General features: G+C 40.8%; 1 pseudogene; it reads left to right on the top strand.

Moving 5' to 3' along the window:
* On the top strand, positions 1 to 804 carry LOC107016476 (annotated as a pseudogene).
* Positions 805 to 12882: the final 12078 nt, after the last annotated feature.

The following is a 12882-nucleotide window of genomic DNA, read 5'->3' as shown; positions in this document are numbered from 1 at the left end:
ATGGAAATGTGGCCTGAATCTACTATTCCCACAGTTGCACCACCTGAAATAAAAAGCCTGTCTGGCAGGCAAGGTAAACTTAGAAAGAAGGAAGCTGGTGAAAGTAAAAAAATCTAAAAAGCCACTGGACTTGCCATGACATGTAATAACTCCAATGTTAGAGGCCACAACAAGAGAGGATGTCCCAAAGGGTTGAGTCATCCGCAAGGGAAGAACCATCAAATACAGACAAGGAAAAAGGTAAAACTTCAGGTTTAAGCAGATCAAAGGTAAAATCTTTAACTTTAATTTGGTATGTGATATTACTCTCATATGTAATAATTACATTTATTTTAACTATATGTATATAGAAAGCACAAACATAAGATGAGCATTCTACAAAGAGGTCAAGAGAAAGACCACATGCAGAACTAGTGCATCTCCAAGACCTGCAAAGAGGTCAATAGGAAGATTATTTGCTGCAACACCTAGTGCATCTCCAGGACCTGCAAAGAGGTCAAGAGGAAAGTCACCTTCTACACCTAGTGCGTCTCCAGGACCTAGTGCATCTGCAGCACCTACAAAAGGTGCAAGAGGAAGACCACCTGCCACACCTAGTGCATCTGCGACACATGCAAGAGTGCAAAAGAAAGACCACCTGCCACACCTAGTGCATCTGCAACACATGCAAGAGTGCAAAAGGAAGACCACCTGCAGCACCTAGTGCACCTTTTACATGTCCATCTCCTGATAATAGTAACAAAGGAAGAGGAAGGGGTAGGGGAAACACAACCTCATACAAAAGGCAATCAGTCATTGAAATGAGTTTGTTTCAAGCTGAAGATGGACTCAAAGCTCTTAATATAAGTTTTTTATATTGATTCAGTTATACTATTTTCTAATGTTTAACTACAAATTTAATCAGTATTATTTCATACTTTGAATACAGCCTGGGATGTCAAGTTGTAAGATCTTCTCTACTGGTTCAACAAAGGTGACAAAATCTGCTTATGTTACTGGTGATATTGGTTACAAACCAAAAACTGCACCCACATTGAAATGGAATGGAAAAGCAGCAACCACAACAAGAAAACTTCAACAAATGAGAGGGGAATAGAGAAAATCAAGAGGAAGTAGTTCAACCAATCCAATCTAGGAAGTAATGATATTGCAGTACTGTCTTAAGTAGGCAAGAAAACATTTCCCATTTTGAATGATGATGTACTAGTATTGAATATCAAATTATGTTTTTTTTTTATCTTTTATTGTAATTTGGCATTGTGTGATGCCTGTTTTACAATTAATTATGTCTGTTAAAGGCCGTTTCTCTTACAAATTGTGTTATGCTTATCCTTATTTGTCGTTGTATAGACACTAATATAGACACTCTTTAAAATGGTGTTATGTCTAATAAAGACATGTTTTACAATCGAAAAGATTAATGATATTGATATACAAAATTTCTCATAATACATATGACAATCAATATAGAGTTTCAACTCCTTTCACTACTAACTACTGATATACGTTATGACAATTCAATTACTTCAATACTTGAATGAACCCTACTTTTAAATAGGTTGTTCATGAACAAAGGTTGCAATACAAATCAAAATACATAAAATGACCTTCCAATCAAACGTACACCATTTCAAATTTCTTCGTTTGAACCTCTTCTCTCCTGTCAAATTATCAATCAGAACTTGTTGCTCATTGATTTGAATCTGTCTCTTCCAAACTCCATCTTTCAACTGTTTTTTGTTCATCAATTTTGGGAGGATAAATTGGGATCTTGGATCGATTTCTTCTCTATCTCTCCATCGAAAAAATTACAATTGTTCGAGTGAAAAAATAAAAACAATATATTATGTTATTAACATTCACATCAGTTAAACAAAATCAAATAACTGAAGAAAAGTAACATACACCATAGTAGGGGCATGACCAGAATCGTCTACTGGGATTCGACTTCGACCAAGAAGTCTGCATATGCAACAAATTTCCATGTTTGCATCTCACTATGGTTTTGAGCATCAGATCTGATTCTTCCATGCACAGCTTATTCAATTTCACGTTAGACATTATTAACCCTAATAAAAAAACAATCTGTTGAATTGAGGGGAAAATCAAGCTAAAATTCGACAAAATTGGAAACCCTAACTTCAATCTTAGTTGAAGAAGTTACGAAAACTTTTGCTAATAAGAAAAAAATGGCTGATGAAGAACAATGGTGGATGAAGAACAAAGAAGGAGGGAGCTTTTGTTCAAGATGAACAAAGAATAATGGTGGATGAAGAACAAAGTGAAAAGAATAAAAAAATAAATGTATGGTTACATAAAGAGTAAAGTTACCGTTGGGAGGCTTATTTGGACTCCACATGAACATTTTATCACGTTCTTATGCGCCACACGGAGGTGAGTTCACGTATGTGACCACCACGTCGGTGTCTGAGGGTGAAATAATATATTAAAAAAATGTTCAGGAGGGTAATAGGACCCGCGCTGTAACGACCTGTTTAGTCGTTTTAAGCAGCAGATTTTATTTCTGGAAAAACTGTCTGAGTCGACGGAACCCACGACGGACCGTCATGGGCACGACGGGCCGTCGAGGGGGTCTCGTTCCAAAACACTTAGAATTCTGAAATTTGGGTACTGAAATCGACTCTCTGAACTTCGTGACGACATGGCAGGACGGACCGTCGTGGGCACGACGGACCGTCACAGACTCTTCAAGGAAATTGAGTCTCTGAACTTTGTGACGGAAGCAGCAGGACGGACCGTCGCAGGCACGACGGGCCGTCACAGGCTGCGTAATCCCAGGCTGGGTCGGATTTCTGTTAAGTAATTTAAGGGGCGTTTTGGACTATTCCTGCTTTAATTATAAAGTTAGAGGGTTAATGTTAATAAGTCTAATTACTTGGGGGTTAAAAGAGGTAACCTTGAGTTAATTAGTGGGATATTATTGCCATCTTTATACTTAATTATATGCTAATTAGGGTAAAAGAAAGAGGGTTTGAATAGAAAAAATAGAAAGAACAAGGAGAGGGAAAGAGAAACGATCGAGAGAGAAACGAACGAAGAAGAAACACAAGCTTTGGGGAATTTGCTTGCTTGATCACGAATCTTCGGTGGAGGTAGGTTATGGTTTATGCTATTCGTAGTAAACTCTTAATAGCGAATGATATGTATTGGGTAGTATTGTAAACCCTTCTATATGCTTAATTGTATGCTTGTATGAATGTGATTGTATAATTGTGATAAAATAAGCATGATGAAGCTATTGAATCCCAAATCTTGAAAAACCCTAATCTACTTTGTTAATGAGATTGATGATGCCTTAGTATAAAAGAAGGCTTGATGAACTAAAGTAATGGGGTTGATGATGCCTTGGTATAAAAGAAGGATTGATGAATTAATAGAATGAGATTAGTGGATCGGGTGTCACGAACCGACACGTAGTATTAGGGGGACCGGGTGTCACGAACCGACACGTAGAATTAGGGGATCGGGTGTCACGAACCGACACGTAGAATTAGGGGATCGGGTGTCACGAACCGACACGTAGAATTAGGGGATCGGAGTGTCACGTACCGACACATAGTAGTAGGGGAGCGGAGTGTCACGTACCGACACAAGAGGAATAAAGATAAAGAATCTTGAAAGATGTTAATATACTCAATCTAATGAACCTAATTCCCAAAAGAGTATGGTATTGAGGCTTGAGTCCTCATGTGTGAACTTGGCGGTGCTTATTAATGATTATAGAACTTGTTGTTGCTACACGTTGAGTATTGTAGTTGATTTATGATATTATCTGATATATACTGTTTTCTATTTTGAGTTGGCCGATGATATCTACTCAGTACCCGTGTTTTGTACTGACCCCTACTTGTATTTGTTTTCTTTGTTATTTGTGGAGTGCAGCAAACGTACCGTCGTCTTCAACTCAACCGCAACTCTAGCCAGTCTTCATTACACCGGATTTCAGGGTGAGCTAATGCTTCTAGCTTGGACTGGATCTTCTTCCTCATGTCTTGATGCCTTGAAGTTCCGGCATGGACTAGCTTTTGTTTATTTTAGCTTCTTAGAATACTCTTAGTTTAGTAATTTGATCATAGATGTTCTTGTGGTGATGACTTCCAGATTTTGGGGAATAATAGATGTTGAATTTTAGAAGTTATTGAATTGTGTTTTTATTAATGAGTTTAAGTCTTCCGCATTACTTTCTGTTGATATTAAATTGAAATGTTAAGGTTTAGATTGGTTGGTTCGCTCACATAGGAGGGTAAGTGTGGGTGCCAGTCGCGGCTCGGTTTTGGGTCGTGACAAACTTGGTATCAGAGCATTAGGTTCGTTGGTCTCATCACACAAGAACGAGTCTAGTAGAGTCTTAAGGAACGGTAGGGGGACGCCTTTACTTTTCTTTGAGAGGCTATAGGACTTTAGGAAAATTCCATTCTTTCTTTCTTTCGTGCTATTACTTGGATCCAATTGGTATCTAGGTGATACAAATTGGTATCTGACCATCTTCACTCTATTTCGCAGATGGCCAGAACTAGAGCAACGACTACGTCAACACCAGCACCGGCGGGACAGGGTGCGTCTGAGCCAGCCACTGGGGCTGTAGCTCGAGGAAGAGCAGCGGCAAGAGGCCGTGGTAGAGGTCGTGGGAGGACGTCCTCTAGGGGAAGAGGACAAGCACCTGCCCCATCTGGTACTAGGGCGGTGACTCCTCCACCGACTGAGGAAGTAGTAATAGAGGGTGAGGAAGGGGAGAACGAACAAGTACAGAATGAGGGATTGCCACCCCAACCTACCCCAGAGATGATCAATCAGGTTCTGGCTTATCTTAGTGGGTTATCTGATCAAGGCCAGACACCTCCAGTGTTTTCTGCACCAACACCTCAGGTTCCGGAAGTACAACAGGCAACTGCTGCGGCTCCCCGCATGGATGCTCCATTGGAAATAGGCACGTTTCCTCGTTTGACTACAGGGCCTATAATGACAAGCGATCAGCATGAACTTTTCAGTAAGTTCTTGAAATTGAAACCTCCAGTCTTCAAGGGTGCTGAATCTGAGGATGCCTACGATTTTCTGGTTGATTGTCATGAGTTACTACATAAAATGGGCATAGTGGAACGATTTGGCGTTGAGTTTGTAACCTATCAGTTTCAGGGGAATGCCAAAATGTGGTGGCGGTCACATGTTGAGTGTCAACCCGCACAGGCACCACCTATGACTTGGGCGTCATTCTCTAGCTTATTTATGGAGAAGTATATCCCCCGGACCTTGAGGGATAGGAGGAGAGATGAGTTCTTGAGCCTAGAGCAAGGCAGAATGACGGTCACTGCGTATGAGGCTAAGTTTCGTGCATTATCTAGGTATGCCACCCAGCTTTGCTTCAGTTCACAAGAGCGGATTCGCCGTTTTGTGAAAGGGTTGAGGTCAGATTTGCGGATTTCAGCCTTACAGGTAGCGGCTACAGCGAAATCCTTCCAAGAAGTGGTAGACTTCGTGATAGAGGTGGAGGGAGTGAAGCCAGACGACTTCACCATGGCATCGACATCTAAAAGGTTTCGAAAGGGAGGTGAGTTTAATGGTTCTTACTCTAGAGGACAGGGTTCAGGAGGTTACTCAGTTCGACCAATTCAGTCTTCACTACAGACTGTAGTTGGGGGTCCACCTCAGACCGGTCAACACTTCTCTGAGAGGCCGATGCGTGAACCCAGAGAATGTTATGGATGTGGGGAGATTGGACACATTAAGAGGTATTGTCCAAACCAGAGTTACAGAACCCCACTAGCTAGAGGTAGAGGTGGTCATGGTAGAGGCCGTTATTCTGGAGGGCGTGGTGGCCGAGGTAATGGTGGTCACCAAAACGGCCGGGGTGACGGACAAATTGGAGCTACTACAACACCACATGGTAGGGGCAACGGGCAGACAGGTGATAGGGCCCATTGTTACGCTTTCCCTGGGCGGTCTGAAGCGGAGACATCAGATGCTGTTATCACAGGTAATCTTTTGGTTTGTGATTGCATGGCTTCTGTATTATTTGACCCTGGCTCCACATTTTCATATGTATCTTCCTCATTTGCTACTGGTCTTAATTTACATTGTGAATTGCTTGACATGCCTATTCGTGTTTCTACTCCGGTGGGTGAGTCTGTGATAGTCGAAAAGGTATATAGGTCTTGTCTGGTGACTTTTATGGGTAGCAACACTCGTGTAGACTTGGTTATCTTAGAAATGGTTGATTTCGATGTAATTCTGGGTATGACTTGGCTTTCTCCAAATTTTGCAATCTTAGATTGTAATGCTAAAACTGTAACGTTGGCCAAGCCTGGGACAGATCCGTTAGTGTGGGAGGGTAACTACACTTCCACTCCAGTTCGTATCATCTCCTTTCTTCGTGCTAAGAAAATGGTTAGTAAAGGGTGTTTAGCGTTCTTGGCACACCTCAGGGATGATACTACCCAAGTACCTTCGATTGAGTCGGTTTCGGTAGTTCGTGAGTTTCTGGATGTGTTCCCTGCAGACCTTCCTGGTATGCCACCGGACAGGGATATCGACTTTTGCATTGATTTGGAGCCGGGTACTCGTCCCATTTCCATACCCCCTTATAGAATGGCTCCAGCAGAGTTAAGGGAGTTAAAAGCCCAACTTCAAGAATTGTTAGGGAAAGGCTTTATTAGACCGAGTGCATCCCCTTGGGGTGCTCCTGTTTTGTTTGTGAAGAAGAAAGATGGGAGTCTTCGGATGTGCATAGATTACCGGCAACTAAATAAAGTAACTGTTAAGAACAGGTATCCTCTTCCTCGCATTGATGATTTGTTCGATCAGTTACAAGGTGCTTGTGTCTTCTCTAAGATTGACTTGAGGTCTGGTTATCATCAATTGAAAATACGGGCAGCAGATGTGCCAAAGACTGCTTTCCGAACCAGGTATGGGCATTATGAATTCTTGGTAATGTCCTTTGGACTAACGAATGCCCCTGCTGCTTTCATGAGCTTGATGAACGGGATTTTTAAGCCATATCTGGATCTCTTTGTGATCGTATTTATTGATGATATACTGATATACTCCAAGAGTAAGAAGGAACATGAGGAGCATTTGAGAATTGTGTTGGAAATGTTGAGGGAGAAAAAGCTTTATGCCAAATTCTCCAAGTGTGAGTTTTGGCTAGATTCAGTGTCCTTCTTGGGGCACGTGGTTTCTAAGGATGGAGTGATGGTGGATCCTTCTAAGATCGAAGTAGTGAAGAATTGGGTAAGACCTACTAATGTGTCAGAAATAAGAAGCTTTGTTGGTTTAGCCAGTTACTACCGTCGATTTGTCAAGGGATTCTCTTCTATTGCTTCCCAATTGACGAACTTGACTAAGCAGAATGTTCCATTTGTATGGTCGGATGAATGTGAGGAAAGCTTTCAGAAACTCAAGACCTTGTTGACTACCGCACCTATCCTTACCTTGCCAGTAGAGGGTAAGAACTTCATTGTGTATTGTGATGCATCCTATTCTGGTTTGGGTGCAGTGCTAATGCAAGAGAAGAACGTAATTGCGTATGCTTCGAGGCAACTAAAGGTGCATGAACGTAATTATCCGACCCACGATTTGGAGTTGGCTGCGGTAGTGTTTGCATTAAAGCAATGGAGACACTATCTATATGGGGTTAAGTGTGAAGTGTACACGGATCATCGTAGCCTACAGTATGTCTTTACTCAAAAAGATTTGAACTTGAGACAGAGGAGATGGATGGAACTACTGAAGGATTACGATGTCACTATCTTGTATCACCCAGGAAAGGCTAATGTGGTGGCAGACGCCTTAAGTAGAAAAGCAGGGAGCATGGGTAGTCTAGCTCACTTACAAGCTTCTAGACGCCCATTGGCTAGAGAGGTTCAGACTCTGGCTAATGACCTTATGAGGTTGGAAGTAAATGAGAAGGGAGGATTTTTGGCCAGTGTGGAGGCGAGATCTTCTTTTCTTGACAAGATCAAGGGAAAACAGTTTAATGATGAGAAATTGATCCGAATCCGAGATAAAGTGTTGCGAGGAGAGGCTAAAGAAGCAACAATCGATGAGGAAGGTGTTTTGAGAATCAAGGGAAGGGTATGTGTACCCCGTGTTGATGATTTGATCAACACTATTCTGACAGAGGCTCATAGTTCAAGGTATTCTATACACCCTGGTGCAACCAAGATGTATCGTGACCTAAAGCAACACTTTTGGTGGAGTAGAATGAAGCGCGACATTGTTGATTTTGTTGCCAAATGTCCAAATTGTCAACAAGTAAAGTATGAACACCAGAGGCCCGGAGGAACACTTCAGAGAATGCCCATTCCTGAATGGAAATGGGAGAGAATTGCAATGGATTTCGTGGTTGGTCTTCCAAAGACAATGGGTAAGTATGACTCTATTTGGGTGATTGTTGATAGGTTAACTAAGTCTGCTCATTTCATTCCGGTCAAGGTGACTTACAATGCAGAGAAGTTAGCCAAACTTTACATCTCAGAGATTGTTCGGTTGCATGGAGTTCCACTCTCCATCATATCAGATAGAGGTACGCAGTTTACTTCTAAGTTTTGGAGAACATTGCATGCCGAATTAGGTACTAGGTTGGATCTTAGTACTGCATTCCACCCTCAGACAGATGGGCAGTCTGAGCGAACGATTCAAGTATTGGAGGATATGCTTCGTGCATGTGTGATAGAATTTGGTGGTCATTGGGATAACTTCTTACCCTTAGCGGAGTTTTCATACAATAATAGCTATCACTCAAGTATTGATATGGCTCCTTTCGAAGCATTGTATGGGAGGAGATGTAGGTCTCCCATTGGTTGGTTTGATGCATTTGAGGTTAGACCTTGGGGTACTGACCTTTTGAGGGATTCATTGGAGAAGGTGAAATCTATTCAAGAAAAGCTTTTAGCGGCTCAAAGTAGGCAAAAGGAATATGCAGATCGAAAGGTTAGAGACTTGGAGTTCATGGAGGGTGAGCAAGTCTTGCTGAAGGTTTCGCCCATGAAAGGGGTGATGCGGTTTGGTAAAAGGGGTAAACTAAGCCCAAGGTATATTGGTCCCTTTGAAGTACTTAAGCGAGTAGGAGAGGTGGCTTATGAGTTAGCCTTGCCTCCAGGGCTGTCTGGAGTGCATCCGGTATTTCATGTGTCTATGTTGAAAAGATACCATGGGGATGGTAACTACATCATTCGTTGGGATTCGGTTCTGCTTGATGAGAATTTGTCTTATGAGGAGGAGCCTGTTGCCATTCTAGATAGAGAAATTCGCAAGTTGAGATCAAGGGAGATTGCATCCATCAAAGTTCAATGGAAGAATCGACCAGTTGAAGAGGCCACTTGGGAGAAGGAGGCTGATATGCAAGAAAGATACCCACACCTGTTTACAGATTCAGGTACTCCTTTTCGCCCTTGTTTTTCTTCTTGTGATCGTTCGGGGACGAACGATGGGTAAATTGGTATCTATTGTAACGACCTGTTTAGTCGTTTTGAGCAGCAGATTTTATTTCTGGAAAAACTGGCTGAGTCGACGGATCCCACGACGAACCGTCATGGGCACGACGGACCGTCGTGGGGGTCTCGTTCCAGAACACTTAGAATTCTGAAATTTGGGTACTGAAATCGACTCTCTGAACTTCGTAACGGAATGGCAGGACGGACCGTCGTGGGCACGACGGACCGTCACAGACCCTTTAGTGGAATTGAGTCTCTGAACTCTGTGACGGAGCAGCAGGACGGACCGTCGCAGGCGCGACGGGCCGTCACAGGCTGCATAATCCCAGGCTGGGTCGGATTTCTGTTAAGTAATTTAAGGGGCGTTTTGGACTATTCCTGCTTTAATTATAAAGTTAGAGGGTTAATGTTAATAAGTCTAATTACTTGGGGGTTAAAAGAGGTAACCTTGAGTTAATTAGTGGGATATTATTGCCATCTTTATACTTAATTATATGCTAATTAGGGTAAAAGAAAGAGGGTTTGAATAAGAAAAAGAAAAAGAACAGAAAGAGAGGGAGAACGAGTAGAGAGAGAGAGAAACGAAGAGGACAACAAGAATTTGGGGAATTTGCTTGCTTGATCACGAATCTTCGGTGGAGGTAGGTTATGGTTTATGCTATTCGTAGTAAACTCTTAATAGCGAATGATATGTATTGGGTAGTATTGTAAACCCTTCTATATGCTTAATTGTGTGCATGCATGATGTGATTTTGTATATAATTGTGATAAAATAAGCATGATGAAGCTATTGAATCCCAAATCTTGAAAAACCCTAATCTACTTTGTTAATGAGATTGATGATGCCTTGGTATAAAAGAAGGCTTGATGAACTAAAGTAATGGGGTTGATGATGCCTTGGTATAAAAGAAGGATTGATGAATTAATAGAATGAAATTAGGGGAGCGGGTGTCACGAACCGACACGTAGAATTAGGGGACCGGGTGTCACGAACCGACACGTAGAATTAGGGGATCGGGTGTCACGAACCGACACGTAGATTTAGGGGACCGGGTGTCACGAACCGACACGTAGAATTAGGGGATCGGGTGTCACGAACCGACACGTAGAATTAGGGGGACCGGGTGTCACGAACCGACACGTAGAATTAGGGGACCGGGTGTCACGAACCGACACGTAGAATTAGGGGATCGGGTGTCACGAACCGACACGTAGAATTAGGGGACCGGGTGTCACGAACCGACACGTAGAATTAGGGGATCGGGTGTCACGAACCGACACGTAGAATTAGGGGACCGGGTGTCACGAACCGACACGTAGAATTAGGGGATCGGGTGTCACGAACCGACACGTAGATTTAGGGGACCGGGTGTCACGAACCGACACGTAGAATTAGGGGATCGGGTGTCACGAACCGACACGTAGAATTAGGGGACCGGGTGTCACGAACCGACACGTAGAATTAGGGGATCGGGTGTCACGAACCGACACGTAGAATTAGGGGATCGGGTGTCACGAACCGACACGTAGAATTAGGGGATCGGGTGTCACGAACCGACACGTAGAATTAGGGGATCGGGTGTCACGAACCGACACGTAGAATTAGGGGATCGGAGTGTCACGTACCGACACATAGTAGTAGGGGAGCGGAGTGTCACGTACCGACACAAGAGGAATAAAGATAAAGAATCTTGAAAGATGTTAATATACTCAATCTAATGAACCTAATTCCCAAAAGAGTATGGTATTGAGGCTTGAGTCCTCATGTGTGAACTTGGCGGTGCTTATTAATGATTATAGAACTTGTTGTTGCTACACGTTGAGTATTGTAGTTGATTTATGATATTATCTGATATATACTGTTTTCTATTTTGAGTTGGCCGATGATATCTACTCAGTACCCGTGTTTTGTACTGACCCCTACTTGTATTTGTTTTCTTTGTTATTTGTGGAGTGCAGCAAACGTACCGTCGTCTTCAACTCAACCGCAACTCTAGCCAGTCTTCATTACACCGGATTTCAGGGTGAGCTAATGCTTCTAGCTTGGACTGGATCTTCTTCCTCATGTCTTGATGCCTTGAAGTTCCGGCATGGACTAGCTTTTGTTTATTTTAGCTTCTTAGAATACTCTTAGTTTAGTAATTTGATCATAGATGTTCTTGTGGTGATGACTTCCAGATTTTGGGGAATAATAGATGTTGAATTTTAGAAGTTATTGAATTGGTTTTTATTAATGAGTTTAAGTCTTCCGCATTACTTTCTGTTGATACGATATTGAAATGTTAGGGTTTAGATTGGTTGGTTCGCTCACATAGGAGGGAAGGTGTGGGTGCCAGTCGCGGCTCGGTTTTGGGTCGTGACAAGCGCAAAGGTTAAGTGTGTAGTTGAAAATATGGCCAAAGCTTGAGGGGGCATTTGACCCTTTTCTCTTTTTTTTTTTACTAAAAAAAAATAATCTATATAGAGATTTATTTGATCTTTCTCACACGTGTTTTTCTTTTGATTATTTTTATTCATTGACTAATTTGGTATGTTGTTTGATGGTCGAATTTATCTTTTTCATTTATTTCCTTATAAAATTTATTTTAGATATTAGATACCACAAATATATTTTTACATATATAAAACAACATTAAAAGTAGCCACAAATTTTATTTTATTTTTTAACTTTTTAATCTTTTCTCATTCACACTTTTTTATTATTATTATTATTATTATTATTATTATTATTATTTTTATATTAAAAAATAAAAGAAGAAATAAAATAAGATTAGAAAACTCAAATTATAATAATCAAAAGTTAAAAACTAATTTATTTGTGAAAAAAATCAAATACATGATTTTTTTAAGAGTTAAAAATTTTAAAATGTTTTTTTTTACTTTTATAACGAAGGAGTATATGTGAATCATTTTTGTAACTATAGAAGTATATGTAAGCCATTATTATAACGATAAGAATATATGTGAGTTACTATTATAACAAAAGATATATCAAAGACTCCTTTCATTTTTTTAATTTACTTTAATTTAGATTTTAGTTTTTTTGTTTTTTTGGTTCAAAATCATTCATGTCAAATGCATACTTTCTTTTATTAATCACTAGTAATTCACTAATTCAACTAACTAATTAAAATTCACTATGAGTGTATTTGGTATGAAGGAAAATATTTTTTGGAAAATATTTTTTAACTTTCTCATGTTTGGTTGGGATAAAAGTTTTGGAAAATGTTTTTCAAATTAACAAATTTTCCTCAAAATTAAGGAAAATGACTTACCTTCAAACATTAAGGAAAACATTTTCCAATACTCTCTTCCAATTTCAAATTACATTTTTTTTTCGAAAAACATCAATTTTTTAATAAAATCTTTTTAATTTTAAAATTTTATTTTTTTTACCCGATCCCTGACCCCCACCCACCCACCACCGGCCAGC

Source organism: Solanum pennellii, chromosome 4 (assembly GCF_001406875.1).
Source record: "Solanum pennellii chromosome 4, SPENNV200".
Taxonomy (NCBI): Eukaryota; Viridiplantae; Streptophyta; class Magnoliopsida; order Solanales; family Solanaceae; genus Solanum; species Solanum pennellii.
This window is presented reverse-complemented; position numbering and strand designations above follow the sequence as displayed.